General features: G+C 39.3%; 1 protein-coding gene across 15 annotated transcripts in view; it reads left to right on the top strand.

Annotated features, from left to right (window-relative positions):
- The window catches only part of SIPA1L1 (signal induced proliferation associated 1 like 1), a 391,460-nt gene that overhangs the window by 182,603 nt on the left and 184,278 nt on the right, over nucleotides 1–24,579 (top strand). Inside the window, exon 1 of one of the 15 annotated variants that reach the window (XM_074393048.1) lies at nucleotides 6,310–8,626. The exons of the other annotated variants lie outside the window; for them this stretch is intronic. The gene's annotated coding sequence lies outside the window, so the exon portion shown is untranslated. Of the gene's footprint in view, nucleotides 1–6,309; nucleotides 8,627–24,579 lie in introns of those variants that run through there. 15 annotated transcript variants of the gene reach the window in all.

The raw sequence follows: 24,579 nt of genomic DNA, 5'->3' as shown, positions 1-24,579 counted from the left end.
CTACATCAGTGAGTTTTGAGTTTACCTGGCCAGGGGGATGCTTTCAAAGATGGTCCTGTAATCCTGTTCTACCTAGCATGGTTCCAATGTAGGTTTGCCTGGATCTTCTGGCAGAAGGCTTCTCATGGTTAGAACAGAGCTGCCTCCTTTCTTCTGGATGTTGTTGTGTGCTGGTGTGAGGTCTGGTCTAGCTGGAGCATTCTGGCTTCTGGACTGCATGAGAAGCCACACAGGGTGGAGGATAGAGTCCAGAATCACAAGGAAACCAGCGCTGAAGCTTGCCCTTTCCCTGACATCCAAGCATTTGAGCCAATATATTTCCTTTTTATTTAAGCCAGTTTGAGTTAGGAGCCAAAACAGCCTAAGTGATTCACTTAATCTCCATTTTATTTTTAGTAATCCATTAGTTTCTCCCTGGGGAAATGTGGGAGTAATTGCAAAGCAAGGCAAAATAATACCATTAAATTAAACTAGCAGAGTGTGTTGGTGTTGACTGGCATATTCTTCAGTCTTAACAGTTAGGAGGTAATGATTTAGTATTCAAAGACATGAGAATAAAATATATCACTTTTAGATTGTCTGTTTCTCCCCCCACCCCAGAAGGTTTTGCCTGCTAATCAACCAACTTGGGCTGTGAATACTAAAAAGGGTCTTAGGTACTGGCGAAATCATCCTTTTGTATAGGTAGGTGTGTATTTGGCAGTGCAGACTTGCTCTTTGTGTTTTCTTAGAACAGTCTATACTCGTCTAATTCCTTATTTGTTTTTGTTCTTGAAAAATTAATAGAAATATTTTAAATATTAAAAGAATATAAGGCATAACACAAATATCCTTACCCCAACTCTCTTTTGATTAGCAGAAAAACAAAATCCATATATATATTTTTTAACCTCTCCTCAACACTCTATAGAGAAATCGAATGTTTACCAATTCCATTGAACATTAAAAATCCCAGGATATTTCTCCCTAATAGCAGTTCCCTTTCTCTTTCCCCAAGAAACCACTATCCTGGTTTTGGTCTTTATGATTCCCATGCATTTGTTTGTGCTCTTCCCACAAATGCATTTTATGATTTTTAGATGCTTTTTAATTTTGGGTAAATGTAAGTGCTATGTGCATTTATTACTCAAAATTATAAGGGAGTTTAGAATAAATGCAGGATCACTGAAAGAGGGTATAAATCTATTCTTAGGCATTTGTGAAAAGATCTATTATTAGGCATCCTAGTGATCTGTGATAGAATGTTTTAGATTTTGAATTGTTGATGAGTTTGTACCAACATGCTGATAGCTTTCTATCTTATCTGCTAGTACAAAGCACTTTTCTCTGGTAATTGGCCTACCATTACCATTGAATTCACTCTCTATCTACGCCTGTGCAGGTGTGGAGTGTGCAGGATACTGATAGATCAACTGTGTCATTAATGAGCTTTTCTGAGTGTGTTAGTTGCTGTTTCATTTAAATAGCTCTGTTCATCCTGTAGTCCGAGTGATGCTTCTGGCATCATTTTTCTGCATTGTGACAATTTGCCATTATGCCTACGAAATTTACTTCTGTTTTTTTTTTCTTTCTCTATTTCTCCCCCCCTCCAAATTTGTCAGTTTGTTACTATGTTACTTTGTACTGGTAGCAGTAGTTATAGAAGAGGGATCTACTCAAGAACTGGCTGTGGGGCTCTACCTTGAAGCAGTACTGTACCTGTCATCTGGGAGCCTCCTTGATCTTTGTTGTACCCTTATTTTCTTTGTGACCCAATATTGGACCTTAGGGATCATTTTATATGATGATATTAGGGATCATCTTGTTCTTGTGTGAAATGTATTTTTTTGGTTTGCTTTTTTTTTTTTTTTTTTTTTTTTTTTCCTGAGACAGGGTCTCACTCTGTTGCCCAAGCAGGAGTACAGTGGTGCAATCTCAACTCATTGCAGTCTGACCTCCTGGGCTCAAGTTATCCTCCCACCTTAGCCTCCCAATTAGCTAGAATTATAGGCGTGAACCACCAAGCCTGGTTAATTTTTTGTATTTTCTGTCCACCTCAGCCCCAAGAGTCCTTTACTATTGGAGCAGTCATATTACCCTTTGCTCTTGTTTGCAGTGTTGCCTCCATGAAACTGAATAGTTAGTTCCATTCAGAAATCATTAATTCTTTCAACTTGGGAACCAAATTACTGATAAAGTATCAGAGAAAAATTTACAACAATGTGATAATTACTGGGTTTTTTTTCTGGGTGCCATTTTTACTTAAATGTTTAACATTTGGAAAAAAGTGAGCTCAAAAGATTTTTTTTCCCGTTCATACGTATTATATCCATGTTACAGGAAGAAAAACAATAACATCTTTCGTTGAAATTGTTTGAAGTTCTTACACTTTTTGAATGCATTTGTTGCTGTGTAATATGTTTTGTGTGCATTTTCTCTTTTAAAAAACCTGAGTGTTATAGTTGGGTTTTAAGGGGAAAAGCCTGTCGAAAAATTTTTTTGAAAAATCAATTCAGTGATGAACTGATATTACTCCTTTTTGCTTGTTTCTTGTGGAATGAAGTCATCTTCTTTCTTCTATATGAAAGGACTTCCATGTTGCACGTATATTAAAGGCATACAAAAGGACTTGTATATATATATCAAAAGTGGTACAAAAACTTGGCTTGTTTTTGTACTGCCAGATGAAATGCTGTCTTTGTGGGGAACGGCCCCCTGGGCTGAGGGAACTTCTAGACACTGACTCAGATCTGTAATTAGGTCTTGCTCTCCGCACCCTTGTTGACTTTTCTGGCCATAGACCATTTAGTCTGGAAAAGCAATACATGAGTCATCTAAATTGGCACAAATTATCCAAAATGCTACTAAATGTTTTCTACTCCTCTGTGATTGAGAAAATTAGAAAAGGAGACTTACTCTTTGAAAGTATTACAGAGGACACATATATATTCATGAAAGTAAATTTTTTTCCCTGGATAGAGTGAAAAGCAGTGGAATACTTGTCATTTGTAAGCAGTTCTGATCTCATGGGTCAGTTTGAGAAGCTTCCTCCATGCTTTCTATGCGTCTTCCCTTTGTGAGAAGGTAGGAAGTATGGCCTGTCTTCTAGCTCCCATGTATTGCTCCACTTAGACATTCAATCCTGTCTTGCTGCCTGCAGCCTCTGCTTAACCTCTACAGGGCAATGGAGGCAAAGGAATTCCTAGAAACTTGTATGTGTTTTGCTTCCTCCTAACTAGTCTCACAAATCAGTATCTCAGTATTTAGAATGGCAGTTTGATACTCCTCTCTTACCTTTCTCAAAATGGTGGGTCAGTAGACTTATTGAGACCTGTAGGTACCTGGCAATGAAGTGGGTAAAAGTCATTTTTTGTGTGTTTGCTAAGTAGTAAGTTAACAATGTTTCAATTTATTTTTTAAAAATCAAAAGTTTTCTTACTTTGTCTCAATTTTCTTTATAAGAAAACTTTAATTACATTCTAAAGTCGAAGGCATTTATAAGTCACATAGGGATAGACATAAAATGGAGACTTCTCCTAGATAGAGGACCCTTTTTTGTTTTTTCCTGATTTGTTTATTAGGAATCTTTACCAGCACTTATCTCCCAGCACTGCGTCTGCTCTAAAGAGAAAAAAGACACGCAAATTTCTTCATTCAGCAGCAAAAAGGCCAAATTTTCAACTTGTAATGTGAGTTGGCTTTTTAATATGTGAATAAGCCCTTATATTCATGTTGGGATACATGTGAGCAGGCACCTCACAGGAATGCATCTTTGGCAGTAAGTAGCAGAAAGCCACAGCTCACTGTGTAATTTCGTGTTTTGTAGGCATAACTGCCGTTTTGTGTCTGTGGTTGTACATGAACATGCTTGTGAGTCGGGTTGTCTTTGTCAGTATAGGGCACTGCTATTTGTTAGACCCTGCCACTTTCATTTTGGAGTTGTTGAAAATCGCATATTCAAATTACAAAATTATTGTTAGAACATATGCTGAGTTAAACTGAAAGACTTTAGAGTGAATTTCTAAGAAACGGATTGGTAAAATAGTTCTTCATAAAATTCGATAAAATTTTTTGATAAAATTCCTCCCGAGGTGGGTAGGTGAAGATCTTTTCCCTAATATAAATTACAAAAACTTCCATGTTAGGGATTTAGGCTGTGTTTACAACGAGTGCCACTTTGACTGAGTGCCATGATTTGTGTCTCTAATTCCAGTACTTTGGGAGGCCAAGGTGTGTGGATTGCTTGGACGCCAGGAGTTTGAGACCAGCCTGGGCAAAATAGTGAGACCCCCGTCTCTACAAAAAATAAAATCTAAGAACTGATCCTGTTTGTCACAGAACTTGCTTAGTACCCAGTTAACCTTTCCCCTAATCTCTTTTTGCAATCGTAAGCCAAAAGACCATGCCTTAGTACCAAAAACAGAATACCCAACCTCATTACTCTTGGTTTGCATTTGTATAAATAATTAGGTCATTAGCCAATATGTAAATGGAGGGGCCTGAAAGGTTGACCTTAGTGGGAATTTAACAACACATTATGGCTTCTGGATTAACTTGGGTAAATTATTTATTTATGGCCGCGAATATCTTTTGTTTGTGGGTGCAGTGCTGTAAGACCTTAACCAAGACTTCTAGAGTTCTTAGTGGGTAGAAAAATACCTAAAGGAGTTTTATGCATGATTATATCTTATTCCATCTAGTAACAGATGCTTTCCCAGTTTTGTGAATGGTAATCCCTGATGATAAAAGCTTCCCACTCTCACTTTTTAAAAAAATTCCTTTCCAAACCAATTGAATAGAATTAGTCTGGCCTATAGAGTTAGGTGTCCCTTTTGTGAAATGGAAAGCTCTACTAAACAGTGTGTGCAGAGAGACCATCTGTCTCTATTTCTATCTGAATATTTGGCTCCTTCCCTAAATGTGACGGTATCCCCGTTGTGTTACTACACAGTGACCTTAATTTAAAGATGGATAAGCCAGTGTACATTCATCTATTCTACACGTGTATAGAGTCTGTTGATCGTAAAGATTTAGGCCAAGGTGCAGCATTCATTGCTACTATAATTTGATCCTTTAGTTGTATTTTGATGATCACTTGGAATAATGTTCATTCAGTTGTATTCATTCAGAGCATGGAGAAAAATCTCATTTAATACACTATTCTCAACAAATGTTAAAAGTAACTGTTAAAAAATACTGGTAAAAAAAGTAGAAAATGCATGTAAACATAAAGATGAAAATGAAAACCATCTATAATATTACCATCCAGAATTGGCCATTACTAACATTGGCTAATAATAATCTTCTCACAGAATACAGAGCACACCATCAAGAAGGGGCAGGGGAACCCTATGCCAATGATTAATAAAGGGACTGCCTGGAGGTGATGGCAGCCAGAAACTGTTAAATACCTATATATGGTGTGTGTTAGACTTAATGTCTTCTAAACTGCAAGTATTTATTAGCTGCGTTCATTTTATTACAAGATAAAGGAAAACACCTCTTGAAGGAGAAACTGTCCTATTCTGGTTAACGTTTGTTTCCATTGATATTTAGGAAGTGTTTTTCTTATGCGGGTCATGTTTCTCTATGTAAGCATGAATTTTCCTCTTGATTTACTGTCCCTGCCCTCCCCTCCCCTCCCCTCCCTCCATCCCTTCCCCTCCCCTCCCTCCCTCCCTTCCCCTCCCCTCCCTCCCTCCCTTCCCCTCCCCTCCCTCCCTCCCTTCCCCTCCCCTCCCTCCCTCCCTTCCCCTCCCCTCCCTCCCTCCCTTCCCCTCCCCTCCCTCCCTCCCTTCCCCTCCCCTCCCTCCCTCCCTTCCCCTCTCTCCCTCCCTCCCTTCCCCTCCCCTCTCTCCTTCCCTTTCCCTCCCCTCCCCTCCCTCCCCTCCCTCCCTTCCTCCCTTCTTCTCTTTCTCCCCTTCATCCCCTTCCTCCTCTTTCTCTCTTCTTTCCTCTTTCTTTCTCCTGTCTCCCTGTTACCCAGGCTGGAGTGCAGTGGCATGATCTCAGCTCACTGCAACCTCTACCTCCCAGGTTCAAGCAAATCTCCTGCCTCAGCCTCCTGAGTAGCTGGGATTACAGGCATGTACCACTATACCCAGCTGATTTTTTTTTTTTTTTTTTTTTTTGTATTTTTAGTAGAGAAGGGGTTTCACCATATTGACCAGGCTGTTCTTGATCTCCTGGCCTCAAATGATCTGCCTCTTTCAGTTTCCCAAAATGCTGGGATTATAGATATGGGCCACTGTACCCGATCCCTCCTAGATTTTTTTTTTTTTAAGATGGGGTTTCACCATGTTGGTCAGGCTGGTCTTGACCTCCCAACCTCAGGTAATCTGCCCACCTTGGCCTCCAAAGTGCTTGGATTATAGGCATGAGCCACCACGCCCAGCCCTAGATTTTTAAAAATGTTTTTTTAACACATTGTATCTGTCCCTTGCCACATCCTATCTGATGTCCTTCTTCTCTTGTCTGTTGCCTTGTCCATCCTACAGCAGCTTCACATAACTTAACAATGCTACGTTGTAAAATTTAAGGAATTCTGCACTAAGATCTCTCTGATTATTCCACTAACATTCTCTCATCCTTTAATTTACAATAACTTGGGATAGTGTCTGGCTTTCAAATCATTACATTATAAAGGTTTATATAAGTAACAATCATTTTCCTGGATCTGAAAGTAGTTGTCCTTTGTGCTGTTTAATGGCTTCCAAGCACTTGTTTGCTGGTTTCCTTCTCTGATCAGAATAACTTAGTATGCCACAGCCCTCTTAACTTCCACTGGGCTTCTTTTAAGTGTCTGTGCTTTCTCTATGAGCAATAATCCACTTAAACCACCAATTGGCTAGTGATGATCCCCACAGTTTCTTGTCCTGAAGCCATTGTGGTATAAACAGAGCAAATAATGAGAGCTTCGTCACTGCCCTCTCTTTCAAGTAAAGAGTGTAAAAGTTGTTTTAAAGGAAGTCTGCATTTTGTGGTCTCATTCAGTTTTGGAACAGTGTCTGTTTAGATTTTAGCCTGGAATTCTTTTTGAAACTCCACCCCTGGAAGAAAATGATTTTTAAAAGAATGTGTTTCAGCAGCTGTTAATGTTAGCAAGAACATGGCAGTGTCTTGGAAGATCTTTCGGTTCTGCAACAGTAGCTTGCTGGATTGCACTTCTGCAGTTGCAGTCCCTCCATTGAGAAACTGATTTAAATTAGGCGAATATTGCTAAGTCTTAAATTATAGTGTTGTATTGTTGGAAAATGCTCAAATTTTGATTCACTGGATGTGTTTTTAATTTTAGGCATCCCATTGAGATTTTAGCATTTAAATACCTGAAGGAAGCAATAAGCAAATTTGTACTTGTTAAAAAATATTAGTAAGTAGCAGTTGTATCTTTCTTGCCTGTTTTTCTTTATGGGATATTTAGATTTTGTGTGATCATATGCCGTAGTTCTGAACTCTTGTCTTTTATGCACAATGCTAGGGCTATGCATTGGTTGGTTTTCTTGCACAGCTCTCATTAGGTTTATTTCGGTTACCTATTCTCAGCCCTAATGGTAGCGACATCCCTGTTTATTTACCTCTTGGATTCTTATCAAATTACAATGTGATCTCTTTATCATTAGGTTACTTATTCTATTAAGTTTACTATTTCTTTTATTTATTTACTTATGTTTTTTGAGGCAGTGTCGCTCTTTTGCCCAGGCTAGAGTGCAGTGGCACGATCCTGGCCCACTGCAACCTCCACTTCCTGGGTTCCAATGATTCTCCCACCTCAGTCTCCCAGGTAGCTGGGATTACAGGCATGTGCCACCAGGCTTGGCTAATTTTTGGTATTTTTTTTTCAGTAGAGACAGGGTTTCACCATGTTGGCTTGGTTGGTCTCAGACTCCTAACCTCAGGTGATCCACCCGCCTCTACCTGCCAAAATGCTGGGATCATAGGCGTGAGCCACTGTGCCTGGCTAAGTTTACTACTTCTGCACAAAGAAAAATTGATAGGTTTCTGTTTTAGATGAGCAATTCCAGTGTAATCTCTTTTCAGAAGATTTAAAGTATTTCAGTTGGCCTTCCATTCCTCATTCTCCTTCCTTCACAGTGGGCTATCTTTTCCCCTGCATGTCCATTTCCTTCTCTGTTTTTTTCCTTGAAAGAGAAGTTTTACTTTCTTCTAACTGAGAGAAGTTTTACTTTCTTCTAAGTGGAGGATGGTAATAAAATCAAGTTCAGGTAAAGAATGAAGTGGTGGGCCAGATGTGGGAAGAAAATGAGAGAGAAAAAGAGTTCCGGTGAGGAATTTGTAGTCTTAAAAAGTAAAATCCGTCCTTGCTTCTTTAACTGTTTTTGTGAGACCCTGAATTGGACCAGATAACTGCCATTTTCTCATCAGGGTCTGAGGATTGTGTTTGAGCAATAGCTAGTTTGTCAGTGTTTGTTTTCATAATGGATAGTCAGTTAATAGTTTGACTTCCTGATTTGTTAACTGCAGGGGGAATAAAAGGCTCACTCTCTTGTTTTTAATTTCCTACCAGATGAATTCCTCCTTCATCAGTTCTGTGAAGAGGCTATGAAATAATTTAAACAGTTTTGATTTTTAATAATTGAATCTTCTTCCCTACTCTTAATACACCAAGATCTCCCTTTTTCTCAAAAGGGTAAGTTATTTTCCCTTACGGTTTTAAGGTAAGAATTGGTCTCAGTGAGGTGATTTCTATCTATTCTTACATTTTTTTTCAGTCTTGCATAAATTAGCTGAAATAAAATTTTGTCCTGAAATTTTGCCAAATTCTTTGAGATTCTTAGAGTTCTCTAGAGATGGTATGGAGCCACAGCTTGGAACAGTTGCTTTAGGAATAGTCTTTCCACCTGGTACCACAGGCACATCATCCTTTGCAAGGAAGGCAGTTAAATGTGTATAGTCTGCTGGAATGGGATCTGGACTCCTGAGTGTGTCTCTTCTGCCTTCTCCAGTTCACTATTTCAGATATCTCTGCCCTTATTGCCAAGTCTGGTCTGTAAGCTTCATTGTTAAGTTACTGTCTTCCTGAGGTTGTAATAGAGGCAGGATCATGGTGCTTTTGGAATTTGTGTCTATTTTCTGGTGTTTCTGGATATAAGAGGGCGAAGTAGTCCCATTTCTGTGTTTCAGTGCTTGACAAATGACCGAAGAAAAGAAAAAAAGAAAACCTGATTTCTTAAGTAGTTACAGTCTGTTCTTCAGACTCTTTTTTTTGTTGGTTTGTTTCCGTGGTGTTTATTAAATGCTCACATCATTAACGGCAATCATGAAGGGTTGCTTTCAAATCTGGGAGAACACAGTGGTCTATAAAATGGCTTCTTACTATTTCTTAACTGTTTTTCAGCACAAGAGAAGATGCACTCATTTTGACTTCCTTAGTATTTTTCCTCCAAGAGCAGAGAGCTGCGTTGTTTTTCGTGTGGTCTTTATAAAGCCATGTGGTCTGTTTGGAGGACAGTCAGTGCACACCCCATTCAAGGATGCCCTTTGCAGTCCTTCCTGCTCCTTGGCCCATTTTCCAAAATGAGATGATGAATACAAAAACACTCTCTCATAAGCTGTAGAAGTGTCACAAATGGGAAGGAATATTATCTTTTCTATATTACTCTTTGCTTGTGTGGCCTAGTATAAATATTCTTTATTCAGTACATGGTCTCTATTGGTGAAATGGCTACTTTTGACAATACTGTTTCCAGAGAATAACTATTTTTCGATTAGGCCAGCTTGGAACTTTTCCAGTGGAGAACTATTTGCACATTGAACAAATATGACATATATTGCATTAAAATGAGTTGCTAGTATTTCATCATATTTACAGGTTGAAGAATCAATGTATTTTATATATGGCAATAAATTTCTATTGGCAATGACCATGAAGTTCTTGGCCACATGAAAAATAATGGACCAGACAGTCTGAATCTAACTTCTTACTCAGAGAGGACTATTTTTCTGACAGATGGATTTTTGTTGCCTTTGTTGATCTTTTACATAGAATAATGCTTTTTGTTTTGTGATTTAACTCTTTGCCTTCAGGCTTTTCAATTTGTATATGTTGATCTGAAAAACTCTCCTCATGGAGAGATGTGTGACCTGGACTACAGGAAATATAATTTGCAGGAAGAATTGGAGAAGGGGGGCATTTCCTTCCTTGGTCTCCCAAAATAGCCAAGTAATTTAATCTGTTACAGTAGCTAGAAAGCGGAACTATTGTCTGTATTGTCAGCAACACCCTCAGGGTGAGGAGAAGCTGCTTTTGTGCAAGACAGTATCTGGGCGCATGCCTCATACAGAGGGACGATACCATCCACGTTTGGAAGCAGGCTGAGAAATGCTTCGGCATTGGCAGCAGCTCCTCATCAGAAATGTTCTTTCGCATTTTATAGTAAACCTGTGTTGACTCTGGTGGGGAGTTCTAAAAATATCATATCATGGAGATTTGACATTTCTTATAGCAGCCGATAGTTTACATTGACAAGCCCCTTGGAGTTGTTTCAGAACACTAATCGCTTGCTGTCAGCAGCTAGTTCCTCTGAGGGGTAGAGCTGGGCTGATCCTGCCTCTTATTACAAGACTGCCTGATTAGAGGGACATTTCTGAGTTCACGTCTGTTCCTTCATTTCCAATAGATACTGAAATAAAAACACCATGAAAGTCTGATAGAACTGACTCACAGAATTTTGTTTTTAGGAATTTTGGATTTTTTAAAGTACAGCGAGGCTTGGTGGTGGCTCATGCCTATAATCCCAGCACTTTGGGAGGCTGAGGTGGGAGGATTGTTTGAGGCCTGGAGCTCAAGAGAAGCCTGGGCAATATAGCAAGACCACATCTTTACAAAAAATAAAATTTTAAAAATTTAAAAAGTAAATTTAAAATGCAGTGTTAATAGCCAAGACTTACAAAAAGGTGTGTCATTTGTGTTGGAAGTGTTGTCTTTGCCAAATGAGAAAAAGAAGAATACACTGATAAGGGAAATACTTGTTTTACTCTACTGAAAACATTTGGACTCTTGTTAGAACCTAATTTTCCTCCTTCTAGAGATATGGTTATTTAGATATTACATTTTTTGAAATTAGGGGAAAATCATATAGTGCTTAAAAAGTATACTCAAATATACAGTGAAAAGAAAGTCTAGCTGTAACACATTAATCAGGATTTATTTATGCTGGCTGGGTGCGGTTGGCTCACGCCTGTAATCCCAACACTTTGGGAGGCCAAGGCATGCGGATCATCTGAGGTCAGGAGTTTGAGACCAGCCTGGCCAACATGGTGAAACCTGTCTCTACTTAAAATAAAAAATAAAAAAATTAGCCAGGCGTGGTGGCGCATGCTTGTAGTCCTAGCTGCTCAGGAGGCTGAGGCAGGAGAATCTCTTGAACCCAGGAGGCAGAGGTTGCAGTGAGCCAAGATTGCACCACTGCACTCCAACCTGGGCAACAGGGTGAGACTCCATCTCAAAAAAGAAAGAGAACGAACTTATTTATGCTATATGGAAGATAATTTTTTCTCTCTCCTCCTGTTGAGAATTATTTGCTGCTCTATGTGAGGTGAGTTTGCTTCTTTATTGAATCATTTATTAAATGTTAAGTTCTGCCTATAGATGAGTACATTAATCAAGAGAGCATGTTTGATTTTTAAAATATTTGAGTAATGTAAGGATTCTAATGTTTACTATCTGTAACATCTCCATTTTAAGGATAAGTAGATAAAAGTGTAGTTACATGTAAAAAGTGGCAAAACAAATCATTCAGAGAGCAGGAAACAGATGGGCCAGTGCTACAATACTTACCTAACTTTCTTTCTATGAAAGTTAATCTCAACTGGATGTTGCACTTCATGCCTATAATCCCAGCACTTTGGGAGGCCAAGTTGAGAGGATTGCTGAGCCCAGGAGTTTGCGACCACCCTGGGCAACATGGTGAGACCCTATTGCTACATAAATAAGAATTAAAAAATAAAAATTAGCCGGACATGTTGGCACACACCTATAGTCCTAGCTGCTTGGGAGGCTGAGGCAGGAGGATTGCTTGAGTCTCGGACTTCAAGGCTGCAGTGAGCTATACCTGTGCCACTGCACTCTAGCCTGGGTGACAGAGCAAAACTCTGTCTCTAACAATAGCAACAAAAAAGTTAAGGTATGTTGACACAATGCATACATCATTCAAAATAGAGATTCTAGTTCTTTGCCAGTTATTCTCTCGTTATTTTAGATAAGTATTGTAGTCATGGCACAGTAATAGCTCAAGGCTCCCCATTCCATATATTTCCCATTGAATGGCACAAAAGAAAAACACCTAAGGCTCAGTAACAACTTACTGACTTTGGGGTTAAGGGACAGGAAGAAATCAATGAATGGCATGACCGTGGATCCAACCTGCTAGGGAATGAAGTTACTTCCCAGTTCCCCAACTCCTTCATTTCTGTATTTTTATATTTTTTGAAAATAGGGTCTTGCTCTATCAAGCAGGCTGGAGTACAGTGGCACAGTCATAGCTCACTGGCATCCTTGAACTCCTGGGCTCCAGCTCAAGCTATCCTCCCCACTTAGCCTCCTGAGTAGTTAGGTGTGCACCAACATGCCTGGCTTTCCTTCTCCTCCTCCCTCCTCCCTTCTCCCTTCTTCTTCCTCTTTTTTTTTTGGGGGGGGGTGGTGTAGAGATGGAGTCATGCTATGTTGCCCAGGCTGGTGTGGAACTCCTAGGATCAGGCAATCCTCCTGCCTTGGCCCAAAGTGCTGGGATTACAGGCGTGATCCACTGTGCATCAGCCCCTTAATTTCTTTTGTGTTTCATTCTTAACTTTGTATGTTTCTTAACTTGTATGAAGTCCTACTCTTTTCTGTAGCTAACCTCTTGGTTGTGTCTTTGCCAGTCCCTCTCATCTTCCCTGGGATGTGAATTCTCTAATTGTGTCATTCCACTTACTCCTCCTTCCTCATCTCTTTATGCTTTTTCTTTGTAAATCTTCCCTGGCTCTCCCTTGTTCTCTCCAGCACTCACAGCCCCACCCACTCTCAGATCTTTTCCATTCTCTCTCTTCTTGCTTCCAGTATGGAGATCACAAAAAGTGAGGGAGTGGGAGAATTACCTCATCACTCTTTTATATCTTTATTTTTAATTCTTAAAAGTTCTTTTTAAGTTTAGGTATTTTGTTTATGTCCAATAAAAGGCAAAGATCTTAGTTGTCCTTAAGATTTGGGTTTCTGGTTATTGGCTGTTAGGAATAAAATTGCTACCAAAATTCTTGTACAAGTCATTTTGTGGACGTGAAATTTCATTTCTCTTGGGTGATACCTAGGAATAGAATCATTGGGTCATAGGACAGATGTATATTTTACTATGTAAGAAGCTGCTAAGCTGTTTTTCCAAAATGGTTGTGCCATGTTATAGTTGCACCAGCAATTCATGAGGGTTCTGGTTGCTCCACATTTTTTATCAGCATTTGGTATTATCAGTTTTTAAACAAACTTTTAGCTCTTCTGCAGGTGTTTGATAGTATATTATTATTATTTTAATTGCTTTTTCCTGATGACTGATTTTTGAGCATCTTATTATGTGCTTATTGGCCATTCTTGTGGTCAGTACCTTTTTTTTTTTGCAGAATGTCTTTTGCAAGTGTTGACTGTCTTTCTAAATGATTGTTATTGCCTTTTTAATTGCTGATTTGTAAGATTATGTATGTATTGTAGATATGATCTTTGTCAGATATGTATGTTATGAATACTTTTCCTTGTCTGTGGCTTGCCTATTCATTTTCTTAACGATGTCTCTTTATGAATGAAAAGTTAAAATTCAATTTCTTGGGTTTTTTTCATAGTTAATGCTTTACAATGTGTTATCTAAGAAATGTTTGCTGAGCTAATACGATTACTTCAAGAAGATTTAGGGTTTTGTCTTTTACTTTTAGGTTGATAAACCATCACTAATTTTTTTGTGTATGAAGTGAAACACTGTTACGGTTTACTTGCACTGTTTTCCTGTTTCTTTCTAGTACCATTTGTTGGTAACACTGTTCTTTTCCCATTGAGCTGAGTTAGTTCTTGGTTGAAAATCAGTTGACTATATACCTGTGAGTCTCGTCTGTTCCGCTGGTCTATTTGTCTGTTCTTAAGTCAATTATACACTGTCTTGAATACTGTAGCTTTATAACAAGGCCTAAAATCAGGTAATTAAGTTCCCTAACTTTATTTTATTTTTTTAATTTTTATTTTTAAAGATGTGCAGTGGCATGATCATAGCTCATTGCAGCCTTGAAATCCCTGGGATCAAGTGACCATCCTGCCTCAGCCTCCCAAGTAGCTAGGACTACAGATATACACCACCATGCCCAGTTAATTATTATTTTTGTAGAGGTGCAGTTTCACTATGTTGCCCAGGCTGGTTTCAAACCTCTGGGCTCAAGCAATCCTCCTGCCTTGGCCCCTGCAAATTCAAGGATTATAGACATGAGACACTACAACCAGCCTGATTTCTTCCCTTTAATTGCTTTGTATATTATAGATTCTTTGACTACTTCTGTAAATTTTAGAATCACTTGTCATTTAAAAAAAAACAGGCCAGGCGTGGTGTCTCGCACTTGTAATCCCAGCACTTTGGGAGGCTGAGGTGGGCGGATCACCTGAAGTCAGGAGCTCCAAGACCAGCCTGACCAATATGGTGAAACCCCATCTCTATTAAAAATACAAAAATTTGCCAGGTGTGGTGTCAGGCACCTATAGTCCAAGCTACTCAGGAGGCTGAGGCAGGAGAATTGCTTGAACCCAGGAGGCGGAGGCTGCAGTGAGCTGAGATTGTCCCACTGCACTCTAGCCTGGGCGAAAGAGTAAGAGTCTGTCTCAGGGAAAAAAAAAAAAAAAAAAAAAAGCCTTTTAGATTTTGACTGGGATTTCATTGAGTCTATTTTTCAGTCTGTGGAGAACAGACATTTTAATAATACTGAGTATCCCATTCACAAACCTCTTCACTTAACTTCTTTCAACAGTGTTGTGTAGTTTTCAATATAGATGTTTTGTACATCTTTCATTAGATATAGTAGATTTTCATTAGGTATACTGGATTTTTTGTGATCCTTTAGGTACTGTATTTCGAATTCCTTTTTGTTCACTTGCTAGTATACAGACATGCAATTGCTGTTTGTGTATTGACCTGATATCCTGCAAACCTCCTAAATTCAGTTGCTAGTTCGGATTGTGTGTGCATGTATGCATGTGTGTGTGTATGTAGGTAATTGTCATATGTAATCATGATTGATTGTGTTAATAATGACAGTTTTATTTTTTCCTTTTCCATCTTTATACTTTTTAAAACCCTTTTTCTGGCCCATCGAACTAGCTAGAACTTGTAGTGGCTTGCTAACTAGGAGTGGTGAAAATGAACATCTTGCCTTATTCCTGATCTTAAGAAAAAGGCATTCAGTGTTTTAAGTCTCTGACTTGGCTCAGTATGGTGGCACATGCCTATAATCCTAGCACTTTGGGAGGCTGAAGTGGGAGGATTGCCTGAGTTCAGGAGTTTGAGACCAGCCTGAGCAACATAGTCAGAACCCATCTCTACAAAAAATAAAAAATTAGCCAGGATTGGTAGCACGTGCCTATAGTTCCAGGTTGTATCACAGAAGGTGAGCCCAGGAGGTGGAGGCTGCAATGAGTTGGGATTGTGTTATTGCACCCCAGCCTGGGAAACAAGAGTGTGACCCTGTGTCAGGAAAAAAAAAAAGAGAACGTCTCATACATAGGTTTTTTTACACTATGGCTTCTGCTCTTAAAGCCCTATAATTTTGTGAACTCCTGTTTTTTAAGTTTGCAATGTTTAATCTACATACTAAGCTTTCCTGTGCTTGTGACGTTACTGCGTTACTCCCATTTTTCTGTTTGTTTTCTGCCTCATTTCCCAAGCAGTTACCTGTTGCTTTTTCGCTTGGCCCTTCTACTTTTGTGAACATAGTTTCTTCCCTTTTACTCTCTTCTCTCTGCATTCCTTTTTTTTTTGAGACACAGTCTTGCACTGTCACCCACACTGGAGTGCAGGTGCGGTGGCATAATCTCAGCTCACTGCAACCTCCACCTTTCAGGTTCAAGCAATTCTTATGCCTCAGCCTCCTGAGTAGCTGGGATTACAGGCACATGCCACCACATGCAGCTAATAGTTGCATTTTTAGTAGAGACAGGGTTTCATCGTGGTGGCCAGGCTGTTCTCGAACCCCTGACATCAAGTTATCCACTGTGCCCAGCCTGCATTCACTTATTTTTAATGAATTCTTATTTATCAAGTGTTTATCAAGCAGGTACAATATGACTGACTGTGTTGGTATCTGAAGGTACACCAGTTGACGAGACCTGGTCTCTGTCCTAAAAGATCACTGTAAAGCATGGAAAGTCCTATGAATGGATGCCTCCTTGGACCTCCTTGTGGCCTTCTCACTTGATCTGGTGAGGGTCAGCGAAAAGGCCTACTGAAGGAGATGCTCGTACCACTTCTTTTTGTTCCTCATTGCAGTCACCCAAGATTAAGGATTGACTTTCTTTGTTTCCTCCACACTTGATTATACCTCTTCTTGTTTTCATGCCACAATTTCCAAATCCAGCCAGAAACATAACTGTCAGAACTATATTGTGGTGCTTATTATATCCTATATAATTTTTGTGTAAAGAGCTCCTCTAATAGCTCCCTAGCTCTCGATGGTAGTAACTTGTTTGTCTTTATTTTTAGAAATTCTATAGAATATTATATGTGTTAGAAACTAAAAAAAAAAAAAGGTTTTTGAATGAGCTCATTGAATAACTCATTTTTTTGTTCATACGTGTCATATATTATTATTGGATAGATTCATAACTTAATATGAAAATAATTTTGTGTTTTGGTTTTTTTTTGTGCTAGAGTCCTGCTCTGTTGCCCAGGCTGGAGTGCAGTAGTGTGATCTCAGTTCACTACAACCTCTACCTCCCAGGTTCAAGTGATTCCCCTGCCTCAGCCTCCCAAATAGCTGGGATTACAAGTGTGTGCTACTACGCCTGGCTAATTTTTGTATTTTTAGTAGAGATGGGGGTTTCACCATGTTGGCCAGGCTGGTCTCAAACTCCTGACCTCAGGTGATCTGCCCACCTCGGCCTCTAAAAGTGCTGGGATTACAGGCATGAACCACTGTGCCCAGCCTGAAAATAATTTTGGATTGTATTAATTTTCTAGACTAATTTTTTGTTCAACTATTCCTTTGGGGGCTTCTTTCCTTCCATGCTCCTGGACAGTTGGATGACCCTCTAACTTGCTAGTCTACCCAGAGCAGACCCTTTCCTTAAATAACAAATGCTGGTGAGCTGCCACTTCAAGATTCCTGTCTTGGGTTTTTCATTCCATCTCTTCACCCAAACAATGTCTATTGCTCCATCTTTGTTTGCCAGATTGCCTCTCTTACTCAGTAGCTCTTCTTGTTCTTGTAAAGCCATAATGGCATCACAGAACACATTTTATTTTTGAGGAGGTACCAACTAGTGATTATATCCAGATAATTAAATTAGGAAACTATGAACAATGCCTTATTGCAAATGTAATGGATGTGTGAGGCATTGTTTAGTGATTTCATTTGAATGAAGGTGAAACAAAGGCATTTACTTTTTTTCAAATTGAAATATATGTTTCTTACTTCTGCCAAATCTGTGCTACCTAGTATCCATTAAATATGGGGGCATATCACCTTATTTTGCTGAAGTATAAGGTCAGAAATGTTTAAACTCAACTGTGTAATGAAGTCTGCTGTCAGCATTTTATTTACTACATTTTTGTCATTTACAAAATTTGAAATAACTTTGAAAGATAAATTGTCTTTTATCACCAGTAGATTTTTTATTTATATCCTTATGGGGAGGAGTATGGTGATCACAGGAGGTGTTTAGATATCAGATAAAATCATTGTATATGAATAAGTTATATGTGCCTTAAAAATGCAGTTATCAACTTTGAATCAACAGAAAAATAAGTGTTTCAAGTATAATTTACATTTCAATGTTCGTGTTTCTAATATTCTTAAGAAGAAAGTTGATTTAGTATTCAGTATAAAAGTGAAATGAGGCCAGACATGGTGGCTCACACCTGTAATCTCAGCAATTTGGGATGCTGAGGCAGGCAGATCACTTGAGGCGAGGAGTTCCAGACCAGCCTGGGCAACATGTTGAAACCCTATCTCTGCTGAAAGTACAACAACCAGCTGAGCACAGGTGGCACACACTGGAAGTCTCAGCTACCTGGGAGACTAAGGCACGAGAATTGCTTGAGCCTGAGAGGCAGAGGCTGTAGTGCGCTGAGATGGCTCCACTCTACTCCAGCCTGGGAGAACAGAGTGAGACTGTCTCCAAAGAAAAAAAAAAAGTGAAATGAAAAGGCAGGTTTATATAGGGAAATACAGCTTAAACTTTATTTAACCGTGAGCAATTAAGCCTTATCATTCAGAGGTTACTGTTATTATTTGTAATTTTAAACTTAAGTCGGCTTTTTCTGTTTTCCTTACATATGATAAAAATGCTTCAATTTACTAAACTTAATAAGAGTTTAAAATGATTCAGCATTTAAGTGTTTTTAAGTGTTGGAGAAAGATTTGGAATGCGTTTTTCAAGGGTGACCTTGGTGGCTCCCTTGGCCTTTCGGGTGATAAGCCCATTTATAAGTATACTGGGATTACTGGGCATAATTTATTCCCATCGATTTTCTGTCTCTGGAATTCTACCTTTTCATTCACCGAGGGAAGAGACTACCTTTTTTTTTTTTTCTTTTTTAAATGCCAAGATTTCTTATTCTCCCTAGCCACGATGCTTGCCCTCGTAGAAAAGGAGCCGTCCCATATGTGAGCCAAGTGATTCTGCTGACAGCTATTCCAGGTCCCAGGATCTCTTTTGATTATTTCTGATGTTTTATTTATTCTCTTATTATTTCTGCCTAGCTTGGTCAGAAAGAGTTAGATTTGAAGGTCAGCTGAAAACATTTCCTATTTTCAATCACAGGTTGGCCAGTTGGGAGGTTTTTATCCAGATCCTTGAAATAGGTCACCAGACACATTGTACAAATCCCAGAGTTTAATGGGCCATCTGTTGGGTCACTCTGGTAATTGTTCATTTTTGTAAATTCCAATGTACCCAGTTAAGTTCAAGCCAAGGATGTTAGACTCTTTTCAAAGAGACTAATATGCTGACCAGTGGGATCCTCTCAAATGAAACCTGCCCTCAGAGAGTTTTCACTGACTCCATTTCTTCTGTCTCAGTAGTGAGAGTTTGGTTTTTTGATTGTGGGAGCTGACGGCCATGCTTCTTGAAGATAATTAGAAAAGAGGGCAAGTAGTACTGCTTGGGAATAGGAAAAATGAGGCCAAACATATGGCTGTAGCAATAGTAGGATTTCTTTGCAGAAAAGCTTTGGACAAGGCAAAGGGAGCTGGGTACAGTGGCTCACGCCTGTGATCCCAACACTTTGGGAGACTAAGGCAGGAGGATCACTTGATCTAAGACTTGGAAACCACAGCAAGACCCTGTATAACCAAAAATTTTCAAAAAAAAAAAAAAAAAGAAGAAAAGCCAGGTGTGGTGGCATGTGTACTAGTAGTCCCAGGTACTTGGGAAGTTGAGGTGGAAGGATCACTTGAGCCCAGGAGTTTTGCAGTAAGTTGTGATCATGCCACTGCACTGTAGCCTAGGTGACAGAGTGAGACAGTGTCTCAAAAAAAATATTTTTTTTTCTTTTTTAAGTTAAAAAAAGCTAAATGGAAATGAAGGACAATAAACTTGTTTCATGCAGCTGGGTTTCTTTCTTTTTTTTTTTTTGAGACGGAGTTTCACTCTTGTTACCCAAGCTGGAGTGCAATGGTGCTATCTCGGCTCACCGCAACCTCCGCCTCCTGGGTTCAGGCAATTCTCCTGTCTCAACCTCCTGAGTAGCTGGGATTACGCGCCACACATAATCCCAGGCACGCGCCACATGCCCAGCTAATGTTTTTGTATTTTTAGTAGAGACGGGGTTTCACCATGTTGACCAGGATGGTCTCGATCTCTTGACCTCGTGATCCACCCGCCTCGGCCTTCCAAAGTGCTGGGATTACAGGCTTGAGCCACCGCGCCCGGCCAGCAGCTGGGTTTCTCTGTGACTCAGAGAGGAGCTCTGAAAGGGTATAGTGTGGAGTAGTCAGAACTGAAGTTTTAAGCAACGCAGTTTGTTAGCTCACTGAAAATAACTGAAATGTCCATTTTACTTTGTGTTTCTGATTATCTGGTGAGATCTGGAAAGTAAGAGTCAAAACATGGAGTCTCAAGTCTGAAGAGCAGTGAATGTGTTGATGGAGAACCAGACTGAAACAGCTGTCTTTCAGTATATGATCTGTGAAAAAGAGAAAGACTGGCTCCATTTGGGCTGGTTTCTCTTCTCTCTTGAAGCAATGTCATCTAGTTTCATGACTTGAAATATCCTCTGTATGCCTCTCTTGTTTCTAACTCTGTTTATCCAGCTCTTTCCTCAGATTGTGTTTCCAGTTGCTTTTCTGATTATTTCCACATTGATGTCCAATGGACATTGCTTATTTAACATGGTCAGTGAAGAACTGTGATCAGTCCTAGGCTGAAGCCGAAGGATTGCTTTAGCCCAGGAGTTTGAGACAAGCCTGGACAACAAAGCGAGATCCTTTCTCTACAAAAAATCAAGATTAGCTGGGCATGGTGGCATCTATCTGTAGTCCCAGCTAGTCCGTGAGCCATTTCCCTGTCCTGTCTAGTCACACTGGCACTCTTTACCTTGGACATGCTATCTGTTCATATCCTAGCTGGCTCTTCCCTCTGCTCAGAACATTCATGCGTTGTGTAGCTAGCTGATTCCTTCATGACATTTGTCATTTAGCCATATTATCTTAAATGACTTCTTTGCAGAGGGAGGCCTTCCTTGACCAAATCAGTTGAGGGTGACGTGGGAAGGTTACTTGATCCCAGAATTTGAGTCTGCAGTGAGCTGAAAAAACAAAAACCTTCATGTATGTCTAGGATAATCAGCTTATCCTTGTTTCCTGGGACTTTCTTGGTTTTGACACTGAAATCTCACATTCTAGGATACCCCTTCTTCCCAGGCAAACCAAGATAGCTAGTCTTTCTATTTATGGTCCTGAAACCTGTTTCTCTCTCATTTGGAATTCCTAGGGAGAATCATCTGTCCAGTTAGCTTAAGCATTCAGGAGTTATCCCTGATTCATCTCTTTCTAAACCCATCAGTAACATGTTTCTTTTTTTTTTTTTCTTCTAGTAACATGTTTCTTAACCACATCTAATCTGTCCGTATGCCTTGGCTCTGCCTCTGAAAGTGTCCAACTCTGTCTGCTTCTCTGCATCTCTGCTGATCCCACCTTAAAGCAAGCTGGTTTGATCTTGAGCCAGGTTATGTCATGAGACAAGAATGTAGAACCTGAAGTCTTTCACATTGCGATATATATTTTTTTTTTTTTTTAAAGAATGTAGTCTCGCTCTGTCACCAGGCTGGAGTGCAGTGGCACAATCTCGGCTCACTGCAACCTCTGCCTCCCAGATTCAAGTGATTCTCCTGCCTCATCGTCCCGAGTAGCTGGGACTGCAGGCGCACACCACTATGTCCAGCTATTTTTTGTATTTTTAGTGGAGATGAGGTTTCACCATGTTGACCAGGATGGTCTTGATCTCTTGACCTTGTGATCCACCCGCCTCGGCATCCCAAATGCTCGGATTATAGGCGTGAGCCATCAAGCCTGGCCTCACATTACTCCTAAAGTCCAACCCCATACCAGGGCCTGCAAGCTTCCTCACAGCCCCACACCATCGGTCTTTTCTTTTCTGGGTCATTTCCCTTTCCCCTCCAGCCACACTGACACTTTTTACCTTTATTTGCTCATGTCCTAGGATCTCTCTACCTGCTCTTCCCTCTGCCTAGAATATTTATGCTTTGTGTAGCTGATTCCTTCATGATATTTAGGCATTTAATCTTAAATGACTTCTTCACAAAGAGAAGAAGTTCTTCCTTGACCAAATCAGTTGAAAGTAGCCAGCCAGCCAGCCACTCTTGACCGTATTACTATATTTTAATTTTCTGGATGCACTTCCAGCTACCTGACTTTTCTCTTGTTTATTGATTTGCTTGTTCTCACTCTCCCCTACTAGACTGTAAGCCCCTCAAGAATGATGGCTTTGTTTGCTGTACCCACCGTCCTTTCCCCAAGCTTTAGGACAGTTCCCAGAATGGAGGCCAGAAAATACTATTAATTGTAGTAAAGAATAAATGCATCCTAAGGCATTTAATTAAAACTTTGAGGAAAAGGAGATCTTGAAAGTTTTAGCAAGCAAAAATCAGTAAGTGGAAATTAATTGTACCATAGCTGTTATTACTACCACAAAAGGTAAAGAATATCATTGATATTATCTTTATTTAATAGGTTATCATACTGATTTTATGTTAGCTAAACTTTTAGGTTTATTTACAAATCTATTTTCCCATACATCGTTTCTTTTAAGCTTATGAGTTATTGAATAGTTGAATTTTTCTCCGGCATCAGCTTTTGAGTTTGTATCCTTAGTATGAAGTTCAACCATTGCGTATATCAGTCAGTCTGTGGGGACGGCAGAGTGCCCCGGAGCCCTCCTTACTTACTTGGACCTAAGGAACTGTGTTTTGGAACTTGAGTGATTATAAATCTCCACCTTTCAGTGTCAAAAGTATTTCTAAACCAGGGTCTCAACTTTAGGACTTTGGCATTTGGGGTCAGATAATTTTGTTGTGGAGGGCTGTGGAATTACATGTTTAGCTGCATCCCCAGACACCACGCACGAGATGCCAGTAGTGCCTCCTCAGTTCAGACTGCCAATACCTCCAAATACTGCTCAGTGTCACCTTTGGAGGGCAAAGTCTCCCCCATTGAAATCCACTCTTCTAAACAATGAATACATTTTCTTCTATTTTCTTTACACTGGGAGATAATTTTTAAAAATCAAATAGAAATCTGGCTGAGTTTTTTTTTTTTGATCAGGGGAATGTAACAGATTTTTAAAAGCTGTTATAAGGAAAGATTGTTCATCTTCCACCATTACTAAGTTATAAGAATCTATTTTCAACTTGTATGTTTCTATAATTCCACAGTACACTTTGCGTTAGGAACCCTAAAATATTCTGAGGGAATTTGTTCTTTCAGTGTTTCTATATTTTTCGCTTGCTCCCATCACCATGGAGCTAAACACTTGGAGACATGTTAAATTAAAAACAGTAATGACAGAAAAGGAAAAAACATTTTCTTCTGCGTTCTTTTTTCCTCTCTTCCTCCTTACCTCAGTCAACCAAATAGGGTATTAGTTTGAATGTCTTAATTGGACGTCAAGATAGGAAAGACGTGTTTTCCATAGCTTATTTTTTCCTTAGGAAATGCTAACAGTGTAATTTGAGCAGAACTGTGAATTGATATTCTGAGATAAGGGAAAATACACCGGGAATGTGTAGGGAAGGAGATTTTTTCCTTGGCCTGCACCCATTTTATAGATCTGTGTACTTCAAAGATCCCATTGTATTGTTTAAGTAGGGCTCCTCCACATCATATACAATTCTTTTTTTTTTTTTTCATATAGAAAACAAATATCAGAATGTATGTAACCTGGTTTTTAGTGTAGAACTGATTGATTCATTGAATAAATGCAATTCTTGTCAGATTTCTTAAATTGACCTCTTAGCACAGTGTTTTGTGTAAAGTAGATAGATTATTTTTCAGGTTGTGGTTTATGTTTGAAGTTCATACCCTCCTCCAGTTACGGACTTTGAGCTTTGACCTATCTAAATGGAGTATTCCATTTAGTCCTTTCACATGTACCAAGGGTGAATATAAAATTAGAGAAAAAAGTTTTCTTTCCTGGTATTTATGACCTGTAGCATCTTCTGTTAGTTTGTAGGAACATGGTACTGATAAGTTATTTCTGTTCAGCAAAGGTAGCTTAGAGAATTTTTTTCTGTTTGAGAAACAGTATTTATTTTTTTCTGAACAAATTAATGTCCTGATATTGAACCTTGGCTTCACTGTGTTCAAACCCTCAAAGGTTAATTTAAGGAAGTTTAGATGCCTCGTTTCTTTTTAAACAGTATTACTGCTTTTTTGCACACATGAAGTCATGATATTGAATTTAAAAGTGGATGACCTTAAAGAAAATTGTTTCACTTAAGCACCACAGACTTAAAAACAAAAAATATAAAGATTTTAAAAAAAAAAGAAAGTTAAAAAAAAAGTATCTGCTTTTCTGATGTGGGCTGGTGAGAAAAGATGTTCTTTTTCTGTTGCTTTAAGTCTTTAGCTCCCTGTCAGTTCTGCCCCACTGTGAAACCTAACATGTTCTCAGCATTTTTGAGTAACACTTCCCACACGTGACCTTCTGTATAAAGCGCTAGTGAGGGCTTGTTGTTGTTATTGTTGACTTCTGTATTGACAAGAAAAAGATAACAGTTCACGAATTACAACATCCTGTGATTTGGTTCTTATAACATATTTTGGAGAGGTTTTGGATACTTCATTCTTGTTCCATTGATCTGCTGCACTTGGGCTACCATCTTTTTTACAATATTTATTACTATAAGC

This window comes from Saimiri boliviensis, chromosome 2, assembly GCF_048565385.1.
Source record: "Saimiri boliviensis isolate mSaiBol1 chromosome 2, mSaiBol1.pri, whole genome shotgun sequence".
Taxonomy (NCBI): domain Eukaryota; kingdom Metazoa; phylum Chordata; class Mammalia; order Primates; family Cebidae; genus Saimiri; species Saimiri boliviensis.
The sequence above is the reverse complement of the archived record's forward strand: the minus strand, read 5'-3'. Positions and strand labels throughout refer to the sequence as shown.